Source organism: Myotis lucifugus, unplaced genomic scaffold (genome assembly GCF_000147115.1).
Source record: "Myotis lucifugus unplaced genomic scaffold, Myoluc2.0 scaffold_3, whole genome shotgun sequence".
NCBI lineage: Eukaryota > Metazoa > Chordata > Mammalia > Chiroptera > Vespertilionidae > Myotis > Myotis lucifugus.
The window spans coordinates 17,945,534-17,958,931 of NW_005871051.1; positions in this window are offsets into that span (position 1 = coordinate 17,945,534).

Genomic DNA, 13,398 nt, shown 5'->3' on the forward strand with positions numbered 1-13,398 from the left:
TGTGTTTACCACTTTACCAGTCAGCCCTCCCCACTAGACCAGGGACCCTCTCTGAGTCATCTTTGGATCCTCTGCCAGGGAACAAGTGCAATGACACTAGACATATCTCCTATGATTTATGGATCATGGATCATCACTAGGATTCAGACTGTCTGTTACTGCGGGCACATGGTCATGCGTAAGGTGTGCCTGAAAGCTTCACTTGTGCACAGCCAGGCTGGTCTGTCTGGCATTGTTCTTTCCCAAGCATCCTCTATTGTTTAAAGTCAGTGTCCATCTGTTCGAGTGCAAATTATGCACCTACCCATAAATGCCAAATTTATCATGCCACTGGTGCCTACCATTCTGCCCCGAGCGAGCATTTTTTTTAAGGCTAAGTCATGCTCTCCACCTGGTTCTCTTATCATGTATAACTAGTAGCAGGAAGTGTAGGAGACCATTGCCTAGGGCTACCCATGCTTTGCTTTTACTGCCCTGAGACTATTACGATCTAATGCCTAGACTAAAAAGGACTTGAGGATGGGAAAGTCCCTGAAGGGAGTGGACATTCCCCCTATTAATCATCTAGAGCAGTGGTTCTCAACCTTTCTAATGCCGCGACCCTTTAATACAGTTCCTCATGTTGTGGTGATACCCAATTTCATTGTTACAAATTGAACATAATTAAAGCATAGTGATTAATCACAAAAACAATATGTAATTATATATGTGTTTTCCGATGGTCTTAGGCGACCCCTGTGAAAGGGTTGTTCGACCCCCAAAGGGGTCGCGACCCACAGGTTGAGAACCACTGATCTAGAGAAAAGGTAGCTCATGAAGCAGAAAGTAGTGACTGGATACAGAAAAAAGAGACTGGGGCCTGGACTACAAAATGCCTGCAGGTCAAGCTGCAGCTACAGTAAAAGAGAGTGTTTGCCACCAGAGGGCAGCAAGGGACCCACTGAGAAAGACCAAAACAAGCAGCCATATCTTTTTTTGAGCATCCATATCTTAATATCTATTTTAAGCCCCTTGTGTTTAATTTCTTTCTGCTTTTCCTAAGCCCTCAGTCAAGCCGTTTCAACATTCCAGTCTATTTAAACTAATGTCTGAGAATTAGAAAAGAGTCTGGTCCACCCTCACGCTTGGAGGAGCAGCAGTGGTAGCTTAGGTCTCCAGTGGGAACATGATCTGGGGGTCAAGAGTCAAAAAGAATCTTTGCCTTCATGGCAAGAAAGAGCATTTTATTGAGGAGGGGGAAGGGCACACGTACATGGGCATGAGATAATGTTTTACCCACTTGAAAATGTTCCAGCAAGTCTACCCACCCAACTATCTTCCAACCTCACTTCCCACTTCTAACCGCTCCATCACAAACGGATCTGTAATGTTCCTAATGGGAAAGCATTTTTCCTTTCTGTGCATAGCATCCAATGCCACAAAGACACATGGAGGTCATGTGTCGTGACATGTGAAGCCTGAATGCCACTCTGATGGCAAAATGCGGGGACCTCTTCTGGTCACCCTGCTTTTTAAATGGCAGCTTCTATATGCAAGACCACGGGAACAGCACAGTATGGCTGTGAGTATATCGATGTTGCCACATGTCAGCTTTGATGTCCGCATCGGCATTTCTTCACATTCCTGCAGGAGATCCACTTAAACCTGGGGACCAAAGTGGAGGCAAAGGAGGAGGAGGAGAGGATTCACCCCCCTCCCAGGGGATTACCCCCATTGCCAAATGACAGGTTCAAGGACAATCATGTAGCCTACGATGATCCACTCAGAGCCAAGTTCAGGTTGGTTGTTTAACAACAGTGGAAAAAACAAGTGTGTAGTCTTGTTGCTGCTGGACATCATTTTGCTACCATAAATGGCAAACCAGTCCAAGGACAAAAACTAACATACGGAGGAAGGCAGAGCTCAGAGAACCAGCAAAACAGGAGCCAGAGTCCTGGACAAACCATGCACAGAGGTCATCTTCTCTCTGTACTTTTCAGTTACATGAGGCAATAAATTCTCTTTAATGTTAAGACCTATTCAAGTAAAGCTTTCTGTTACCCACAACCAAAACTGTGCCCAACTGAGAGAGTTCTAGAAACAAAAGGTGATCTAGAATGAGAGGAGAGAAGAGGAAGTCAGTGCATCACAGGGTCTTTGGTTGTGACTGTCAGGATAATGGCAGGACTTAACAGAGATATGATCTCCTAGGTGCGGACCTCCTGCCCCCAATTGCCAAGCTCTGGTGGAAGCCAGAGAAGAACTTTGAAAGTTGAGGACTTGAGAACCCACCTCAGGGCACTCTCCTGCGTGAATTCAGAAATGCACATGAAGGATCCAGAAATCCCTGCTTTGAAGTCAGAACTAATTCAAACACTGCCCCCCCCCCGCCCCACTTTATTAGTTTGTGATCTTGGACAAGTTTGTTAACATGTATCAAAGTATTCTTATCCATAGACATGGGGATAATAAAACTTGTCTCATGGTGCTATTGTGATGATGAATGAGATAAGAGTACAGGATCTAGAGCAGCGGTTCTCAACCTGTGGGTCTCAACCCCTTTGGGGGTCGAACAACCCTTTCACAGGGGTCGCCTACCATCGGAAAACACATATATAATTACATATTGTTTTTGTGATTAATCACTATACTTTAATTATGTTCAGTTTGTAACAATGAAATTGGGGGTCACCACAACATGAGGAACTGGATTAAAGGGTGGCGGCATTAGGAAGGTTGAGAACCACTGATCTAGAGCCAAACCACCCACTTCCATGTAAATCCCAGCTCTGTCCCATGGCCTGTATGTCCACGGGAAAAGTAGATACTTGCCTTGGGCCTCAATTTTCTCATCTGTAAAATGAGAATGAAATAGCACCTAGCTTATAGGATTGATACGAAGATCAATGAGTTAATACATGTAAAGTGCTTAGCACAGCATCTCACTGATAATAAATGTTTAATCACTTTTATCTGTCTTTATACAAAATTCTTATGGTCCTATTGGGGAAACAGATACCAAACACACTAAACAATACAGACCCTGACCCTGCAATCCCACCTAATATAAGAGAAGGAAGGAAGTAGGAGGGAAGGAAGAGTGGAAGGACAAGTTTATCACAGGATTGTTCATAATAAAATTGGGTAATAATTTCAATGTCTTTCAAAATACTTTTATACAGAGTATAGTAGAGGTATAAAGTGGAACACTATGCTTCTATTTTGATCACTGTATCTCAAGTGCCTAGGAGGCATCTTAGTAATTAGGGTTCAATAAAAAGTTTTTGAAGAAAGAAAAGCAAAGGGAAGAAAGATGGATTATATTTCTAGAGACTGGAAGACCCACAGGGACTTGCCTTCTGTTTATTTCACCTTCAGCCTCTGGGAAATAACGCTGGAGGGAAAGCTGACTCCACCATGGCCGTAAAGAAATGACTTAGCAGAACATAAGATCTCTAGCTATACTGGAAAACCAACTTAGATAAAGCAAAGGAGATTTTTCCTCAGGGGTTTTGAAATTCTCCCAGGTGATTCTAAAATACACAGCTGATTAAGAACCACACAGGAATAAGCCAAGTTCTAAAGAACATCAACGGCAGCTCATTTGTTTCATATTTTATTATACTCTTGCAATAAAATAATAAAATTTGTATGTTGCTTTCATCTGGAAAAAAAAAAAGCAAAGGAGATTTAAAAAAGAATCTAGGCCTGGTTGCCAGGGTCTGTAGTTGCAAGAACAATCCAGTAGAGGGCAGCATTATCTTCAGTGGGGGTGGTGAAATAATCCAGGTGAAAATACCTTGTACTCCCTAGAAGTTGGATTAGACAGCGAACATCTTGCACCTAACACCACCTTTGAAAGTTTGCAAACCTTTTCCATTCTCCCCTTAAAGTCCTTCCAGGTTAGACTTTAGCAAGTGCCAGAGTATGAATGCAGTTTGAGATGAGCGATTGAGGTTTGTCACCCACATATGTCACTCAACTAATCACTGGCTTCAAAAACTTAATAGTCCTGTCCCTATGGTCATCCCCTTTTCCAGCCCACTGACCCTTCCTCCAGAGCAGTGTGAACCCATACTTTCAAACTGCACCTTTGGATACTCTAGGCAAAGCAATGAAAAGGTATAGTTCAGAGAACTAAAAATTTTTCCATTTTCTTCTAGCTCACTTTTTGGTCCTCCAGCACTTAGCTCGGCCTGCCATCACAAAATCCCGTGGACTCGGTGGCTTAAACAACAGCTATTTATTTCTCACAGTCTGAAGGCTGGAAGTCTGAGATCAGGGTGCCAGCAAGCCTGTGTTGTGGTGAGGGCTCTCCATCTGGCTTGCAGACAGCTATCTTCCATGCAGCCGTTTGCTTGCACGGTGCAGAGAGAGAAGGAGCTCTGGTCTCTTCCTCTTCTTATAAAGACACTAATATTATCATGGGGCCCCACCCTCATGACTCCATCTAAACCTAATTGCCTCCTAAAGGCCCCACATCCAACAACCATGACATTGGGGGTTGGGGCTTCAACATAAGAATTTTGAGGAGACACAGACATTCGGCCATAACAAGCACAGCATCACAATTTGAGTAGGATGATTTCCTTCTCCTGTAGCGCTCTTTTACATATTCATGAGGCAAGGTTCTAGCAAGTTCCAACAAACTTCTGTCAGTCTTTAGTGCGCGCTTGCTTGTTTTCTCTTACATGGAGAAAACTACTCAGAGCTCTACCCTATGTGACCCAACCAGCATAAGCAACAGTCTGTCTGACAGGCGTGGCTGCCAACGTAGTATCCTTGGTTGCAGTAAAAATAAACTATACAAATAGTTACCTGGCAGAGGAGGGGTTGGAGATGGAAACTGGGTGGGGAGAGAGGGAACAGGTCGGAAGAATACTTTTCATTAACAGTTTTTAATTTTTGAAACGTGTGAACTGGTTCCTATTTAAATATCAAGTGTAAAATATAAACCTAAAATGTTAAAAATGAACTTAAACATGGAGTGGGGAAATGTGGTGCTGCTGAGCATCTCCTTTAAGCGCTGGTGTCTGCAACTGTATGTCTTCTGGCTGCTCTGTCTCAACTTTCACCCAGGGAGCCAAGGAGGCCTTCAGCCAATTCCGGGAAGCACCTGGCTGGGCCCCAGGTTAGAGACCCGTTGCTTCTCTTCATTCCCTCCACTGCAGACCCTTGACTCCAAATCAGCTCACCCTGGACTCTCTTGGTCCTTGTCTGCTTCCCGTCACTGGTCTGTTTAGCTTCTCGTCAGTCCCTCCACTACAAGCCAGGGCATCCTGGCATCTCCTCATCTCACTCTTGGCCCTCTCTGCCTGCGTTGTTTCCAGATGTGATTCCAGATAGCTCCATGAATGTGCTCCTACACTCTCCTAGGCACCAAGGTGACATCACACCCTGGGTTTTAATCTAGCCCTGGCAGTGAACTTCCACTGACTTGCATTGACTATCGAAACCCTCTTATGTGCCCTAGCAACATCCCTATTTCTTTCATTTGAAATAAGGCTCTTGATTTATACTTGACTGTACATAGATCCAGCTTCCACTGAAATTACCTCTCATACTAGTAGTCCTAAAACCACAGATGCAATCAGACTGCAGGTGAGTTTCTCTGGCTGCACAGAATTGATTCCTTTGTTCATTTAAATTAAAATTGGTTCCCAACTCTTAAAAATTTAAACTTTTTCATATTTAAAAAAATCTGGGTTTCTATGTCCTCTTCTAAAATTTAGAAGATCTGGCAATACTGAGTCCATGGGGGAGGGGGAAAACCCTCTAAGTTGGCACAGAGAAGAGATCCTAAAAACACCATCCGATTTTAAACAAAAACCCCAAAGCAATCAAATGCGGAAAGGAAAGTTTCAGCAACAAAATGGTGCTGGAATAACTAAATATGGGAAAAACACAAACTTTGACCCCTATATAGTACACAAACATTATTTCTAGATGAATCATAGGCCTAAATGTAAAAGCTAAAACTGTAAAGCCTTTAGAGAAAAACATGAATGAGTATCTTCATAACTTAGGGTTAAACTAAAGGCTTCTTATACAAATAAAAGAATGCAACAACCATTTTTAAAATTCTTTGATAAATTAGACTTCAACATAATCAGAAATTTCTACTCATCAAAAAAACAACGTTTAAAACAGAAATAGACAAGCCGCTGCCTGGGAGCCAGCACTGACTCGGTGTGGTAGAAGCCATGGCTGGTTGAGGTCTCCCCAAGAGAGACCATGGCGTGAGAAGGGAGGAGAGCCATAGCTCCCAAATGCACTGATTGTCCTTGTGCCTCTCACACAAATCTGTAACTCGAATGTCTCACAGCTTCCAGCCACGTTAAATTGTAATCAAGACAATAAATTACATGCCTAAAGTTTGGAAATAGACAAGCAGGAAACTAAACATTCCCTAGGCCTCTGAAACCCAGATGCACGACAGAGTCAAGCTGCCCCCTGCCTTTAGACACAACCCAGAAACAGAGCTGATGGGTGACACTGACAGGCCCCAGAGGAAACCCATCTCTCGTCTATTTATTCCTTTTGTCCTCTTGATGCTATTTAAGGAATAAACATTTCCCCTTAAAGATGGTCCTCCTAAGAGTACAGAGATGGCATAAAGAACATACTAGTTGTCAGAAAACCTGGTTTAGAATTACATTAAGTTGGGCAACTTAACCACTCAGCGCCTCCTTTTCCTCTTGTGTAAACTAAGGATAATAACTGCTAAAGAACAAAGGAGAAAACACACTTTAAAATGTGTCCAGCGCTAGCCGGTTTGGCTCAGTGGATAGAGCGTCAGCCTGTGGACTGAAGGGTCCCGGGTTCAATTGCAGTCAAGGGCACATGCCCAGGGTTGTGGGCTCGATCCCCAATAGCAGGCATGCAGGAGGCAGTCAATCAATTCTCTCTCATCATTGATGTTTCTTTCTCTCTCTCCCTCTACCTTCCTCTCTGAAATAAATATATATTTAAAAAAAAAAAAAGATAAAGTGTGTCCAAAACTTGGCTCAGGGCTATAAAGAATAGAACCCCACCCCCTCTAGGGACATATGTTACTTGTATGACAACTAAAGTTAATAAGGATTTCATTTTGAAAAACTAAGAAATATGCTATCTATGCTGTGCTTTAAAGGATTTCTGCATGTATCCTCTCATTTGACAAATATTAATAGTTGATTATGTGAAAGGTGGTGTCTCAGGGATTGGGGTAGACACAAAAGACAATCAGAGCTGAGCTATGAGAACCTCTCTCTACTTCCCGACACCCAGTGGGTCCCACTGCTGGACCCACTGTCCACACCTTCCTCCTTTGCTCCTGCCACAGTGGAGCTGCTATCCCTTGGCCACCCCTAGATTCCATCTCCCCATTTCTCAGAAGCCTCACACTATTCATTATTGTCTTTGCTTTATCTTCCACTTCTTGTCTCTTGCCGCTTATTTGTGGACAAAGAAAACTGCTCAACTCTCTTCCATACTAATGGGAGGGAGGAAGAAAATAAGTACTAAGACAGAATTATCTGGGAGGAGGGAGAAGGAAGGGAACAGGAGGAGAGAAGGGGGGAGGAAAGAGGCCTCTAGAGTATATTCTCCATTCTTAACTTTTTAAAAAATATATTTTTATTAATTTCAGAGAGGAAGGAAGAGGGATAGAGAGATAGAAACATCAAGGATGAGAGAGAATCATTGATTGGCTGCCTCCTGCATGCCCCCCACTAGGGATCAAGCCTGTAACCCTGGCATGTGCCCTTGACCGGAATGGAACCCAGGACCCTTCACTGAGCTAAACCAGCTAGGGCTCCATTCTTAACATTTTTTTAAGATGATTTGTTCTCTCTTTTTTAATATATTTTATTGATTTTTTTATAGAGAGGAAGAGAGAGGGATAGAGAGTTGGAAACATCAATAAGAGAGAAACATCGATGAGAGAGAAACATCCATCAGCTGCTTCCTGCACACCTCCTACTGGGGATGTGCCCGCAACCAAGTTACATGCCCTTGACCAGAATCGAACCTGGGACTCCTCAGTCCGCAGGCCAACACTCTATCCACTGAGCCAAACCAGTTAGGGCCATTCTTAACATTTTTGAAGAAGCATGGTAGCTGGACTGCAATAAAAACATAATACAGCCCGAATGGTGTGGCTCAGTGGTTTAGCATCGACCTATGAACCAGGTCACGATTCAATTCCCGGTCAAGGCACATGCCCGGGTTGCAGGCTCAATCCCCATTGAGGGGTGTGCAGAAGGCAGCCAATCAATGATTCTTCCTTATCACTGATGTTTCTCTCTCTTTCCTTTTCCCTTCCTCTCTGAAATCAATAAAGATATTTTTTTTAAAATAATACAGACAGCAGTGTAGAAACAAGATCATGAGATAGGCAGAGAAGGTGCTCTCTCTCCCACTGTGACCAAAAGGGCTGACCCAGTCCTGTGGGCCACAGCACCTGCCTTGGATGGCTCTCTGTTGTTGTTGTTGTTGTTGTTGTTGTTTGTTTTTATTGATTTAGAGAGGAAGGGAGAGGGAGAGAGAGTTAGAAACATCAATGATGAGAGGGAATCATTGATTGGCTGCCCCCTGCACACACACCCCTGGGGATCGAGCCCGCAACCCGGGTACGTGCCCTTGACCGGAATTGAACCCGGGACCCCTTAGTCCACAGGCTGACGCTCTATCCACTGAGCCAAACCAGCTAGGGTATCTCTCTTGATGTTAGAACCTGCATGATGTCAATGGTGGATGAATCCTCTCTCTCCAGTTACCACTCAATCCCTCCTCCCCTACAGCCAGATTTCTATAAAGAATTGTGTGTTTTCCCTCCTTTTTCTCCTAATTCTCAGCCCATCAAGTTGGCCACTGAGCCCCACCCCTCCACCAAAACCAGTTCTCCCCTTGGACACCTCTCAGTCCTATCTCAATTTCCCAACAGCATTTAGCATCACACTCTTGTGTCTATCCTTTCATGGTATCCTTCACCAGTGTTTCCTTTCCGGCCTGACCTCTCACTGTTGGGGCTCCCAGCACACTGTCCTGAGACCCTTGCTCTTCTTCCTGTACCCTCTTTCCTAGGCAGTCTCATCCAGGACAGTGTGTTATTCACTGTACAAACACCAATGTCCTCCAGGAGACATTTGTTTCATCGCTATAGCCACATGTCTTATAGATCTCATTCATTCATTCTCACTCATGAATTCATATCTCATAGATCTCATTCATTCATTCTATTCATCATCTAAATGTGTCAGGAGCTACAGGTACTGGATAAAAGAAATGAAGAACTACAAACCTGTCAGAATGACTGTCATCAATAAATCAACAAACAAGTGTTGGTGAGGATGTAGAGAAAAGGGAATCCTCATGCACTGTTGGCCGCTAAGCCCCACAGTGGAATGCTAATTGGTATAGCCATTATGAACCTGTTTCTATTTTGTTTGTTAATTTATTTTGTTCATTAGATTTCACATAGGCGTGAAATCATGTGGTACTTGCCTTTCTCTGACTGGCTAATTTCACTTACTATAATACTCTCTAGGTCCACCCATGCTGTCGCAAATGGTAAGATTTCCTTCTTTTTTATGGCTGAATAGTATTCCATTGTGTAAAGGAACCACAGCTTAAGGCCACTGGAATTCTGATAAAGGGTGCATTGAATCTGTAGATGCTTTGGGGGAGTATTGCCATCTTAACAGTAGTCTCCCAATTCATGACCATGGAATGTCTTTCCATTAATTTAGGTCTTTAATTTCTTTTAGCAATGTTTTGTGGTTTGTTTTTTGTTTTTGTTTTGTTTTGTTTTTTAATATATTTTATTGATGTTTTACAGAGAGGAAGGGAGAGGGATAAAGAGTTAGAAACATTAATGAGAGAGAAACATCGATCAGCTGCTTCCTGCACACCCCCTACTGGGGATGTGCCCGCAACCAAGATACATGCCCTTGACTGGAATCGAACCTGGGACCCTTCAGTCCGCAGGCCAATGCTCTATCCACTGAGCCAAACCAGTTAGGGCTGTTTTGTGGTTTTTAGTGTACAGACCTTTCTCCTCTTGGTTATACTTGTTCCTAGGTAATTTATTCTTTTACATGAAATTGATTTCTTCATTCCTTTTCAGATTGTTTCTTGCTAGAGTATAGAAACACAACTAATTTTTGTGTATTGATGATCTTGAACATTGAAAGTTTACTGAATTCATTTATTAGCTCTAGCAGTTTTTGTGGATTCTATGGGATTTTTTTTAATATACTTTTTTATTTATTTCAGAGAGGAAGGAAAAGGGAGAAAGAGATAGAAACATCAATGATGAGAGATAATCATTGATTGGCTGCCTCCTACATGCCGGGGATAGAGCTTGCAACCCAGGCATGTGCCCTTGACCGGAATCAAACCCAGGACCCTTCAGTCCGCAGGCCAAAGCTCCATCCACTGAGCCAAAGCAGCTAGGGCTATGGAATTTTCTTTATACAGAATTATGTCATGTGCAAATAGAGATAGTTGAGTTCTTATTTTCCAATTTAGATGCCTATTTATTTTTATTGCCTACTTTCTCTGGCTAGGACTTCCAGTACAATGACAAATGGCACTGGTGAAAGCAAACACCTTTGTCTTCTTTCTGATCTGAGGAGGAAAGCTTTCAGTCTTTCCCCATTGAGTATGATGGTAGTTTTGAGGTTTTTCTCATAAATGTCCACTATCATGTTTTTAAAATTCCCTTTTATTCCTAATTTTCTGAGTATTTTTATCATGAAAGGGTGCTGAATTTTGTCAAATGTCTTTATGCATCTATTGAGGTTTTTTCTTTTCCTTCATTCCATTAATGGGATGCATTACATTCATTGATATTCTTATGTTGAACCAACATGCATTCCTGAGATAAATTTTACTTGATCATGGTATATAATCTTTTTAATGTGCTGTTGAGTTTGGTTTGCTAGTAATTTGTTGGGGATTTTTAAAAAAATACATTTCTATTGATTTCAGAGAGGAAGAAGAAGAGACAGAAATATCAGTGATGAGAATCACTGGTCAGCTGCCTCCTGCATGCCCCCTACTGGGGATTGATCCCGAAACCTGGGCATATGCCCTTGACCAGAATCAAACCCAGGACCCTTCAATCTGCAGGCAAATGCTCTATCTTCTGAGCCAAACTGGCTAGGGCTTGTTGGGGATTTTTGAATCTATATTCATAAAAGATAGTAATCTATAGTTTGCTTTTCTTATGGTATCTTTGTCTGCCTTTGATATTAAGGTAACACTGGCTTCATAGAATGTGTTAGGAAGTTTTCCTTCCTCTTCTGTTTCTTGGAAGAATTTGAGTAGAGTTGGTATCACTTCTTTAAACGTTTGGCAGAATTTACCAGTGAAGCCATATGGTCCTAAACTTTTCTTTCTTGGGAAGTTTTTGATTATTGATTCAATATCTTGTTATAGGTCTGTGGATATTTTCTACACTGGAGTTTTGGTAATTTGTGTGTTTCTAGAATTTGTTCATCTACATTATTTAATTTTTTGGTATACCATCATTCATAATATTCTCTTAATTATTTTAATTTATGTAAGGTATGTATTTTCATTTCTCATTTTAGTTTTTTGTATCTTCTCTCTTTTTTGTCTCAATCAAGCCAGAATCTTGTCAACTTTGTTAATCTTTTCAAAGGGAAAATCCTTTTATTTCATTGGTTCTATTGTTTCTCCATTCTCTATTTTATGTATCTATGCGCTAACCTTTATCATTTCCTTCCTTTTGCCAGCTTTGGATTTAGTTTGCTCCTCTTTTTCTAGTTTCTTAAGTTATGTAGTTAGGGTGTTGATTTGCAATCTTTCTTCTTTTTTAATATAGACATTTGAAACAATAAATTTTCCTCTGAGCACTGCTTTCACTGCTTCCCATAAGTTTTGGTATATTGTATTTTCATTTTTATTCATCTCAAAGTACTTTCTAATTTATCTGGCAATTTCTTCTTTAATGTACTGGTTGTTTAAAAATGTGTTGTTCAATATCCATGCACTTCCAGTTTTCCTTCTGTTATTGATTTCCAGCTTCATTCTCTAATGGTTGAAGAAAATATTTTGTGATTTCAGTCTTTTAAAATTTATTTAGATTTTTTTATGACCTAACACGTGGTCTATCCTGGAGAATGTTCCATGTACCCTTGAGAAGAATGTATATCCTGCTGTTATTGGAAGTGGTGTTCTACATATGTATGTTAGGTTTGATTGGTCTATTGCAGTGGTTCTCAACCTCTGGCCCTTTAAATACAGTTCCTCATGTTGTGACCCAACCATAAAATTATTTTCGTTGCTACTTCATAACTGTAATGTTGCTACTGTTATGAATCGTAATGTAAATATCTGATAAGCAGGATGGTCTTAGGCGACCCCTGTGAGAGGGTCGTTCGACCACCAAAGGGGTCATGACCCACAGGTTGAGAACCGCTGGTCTATTGTGTTCTTCAAGTCCCCTTTTTCCTCATCGATCTTCTGTCTAGATGTTTAATCCATTATTGAAAGTGGGATATCGAAATACAACTCCAACTATCTTATTATAGAACTGTCTATTTATCCCTTCAATTCTATCAATATTTGCTCCATATAGTCTGGGGGCTCTGTTGTTTATGTTTATAATTATTACATCTTCTTGATAAATTGGCCCTTTAATCAGTAGATAATATCCTTTTTTGTCTTTTATAAAAACTTTTAACTTAAAACTTTTTTGTTGTTTTTAATAATAGTATAGCAACCCTATCTCTCTTATGATTACTATTTGCATGGAATATCTTTTTTCACCCTTTCACTTTCAACCTATTTGTGTCTTTGGATATAAAGTGAGACTCTTGTAAGCAACATATAGTTGAATCATGCATTTTTTAAATTCATTCTGCAGATTTCTTAATTTTAATAAAGTGAATTTAATACATTTACACTTAAAATAATTACTGATAACCCTGGCCAGTGTGGCTCAGTTGGATGAGCGTCATCTGGTGCACTGAAAGGTTGCTGGTTTGATTCCGGTCAGGGCACATGCCCAGGTTGTGGGCTCGATCCCAAGTGGGCGGCATGCAAGAGGCAGCCAATCAATGATTTTCTCTCATCATTGATGTTTCTATTTCTCTCTCCCTCTCTCTTCCTCTCTGAAATCAATAAAAATATATTAATTTTTAAGAAAAGAAACAGTATGCATTGTTATGCCAGTAGTGGCCCCATATATCTCATGCTTACCAAGTATACCAATTAAATAATTTTCTCCTGCCCTAGCCAGCTAGGCTCAGTGGATAGGGTGTCAGCCTGTGGACTGAAGGGTCCTGGGTTCGATTCCGGGCGGGGGCACATGCCTGGGTTGCGGGCTCGATCCCCAGTGAGGGGTGTGCAGGAGGCAGCCAATCGATGGTTCTCTCTCATCATTGATGTTTCTATCTCTCTCTCCTC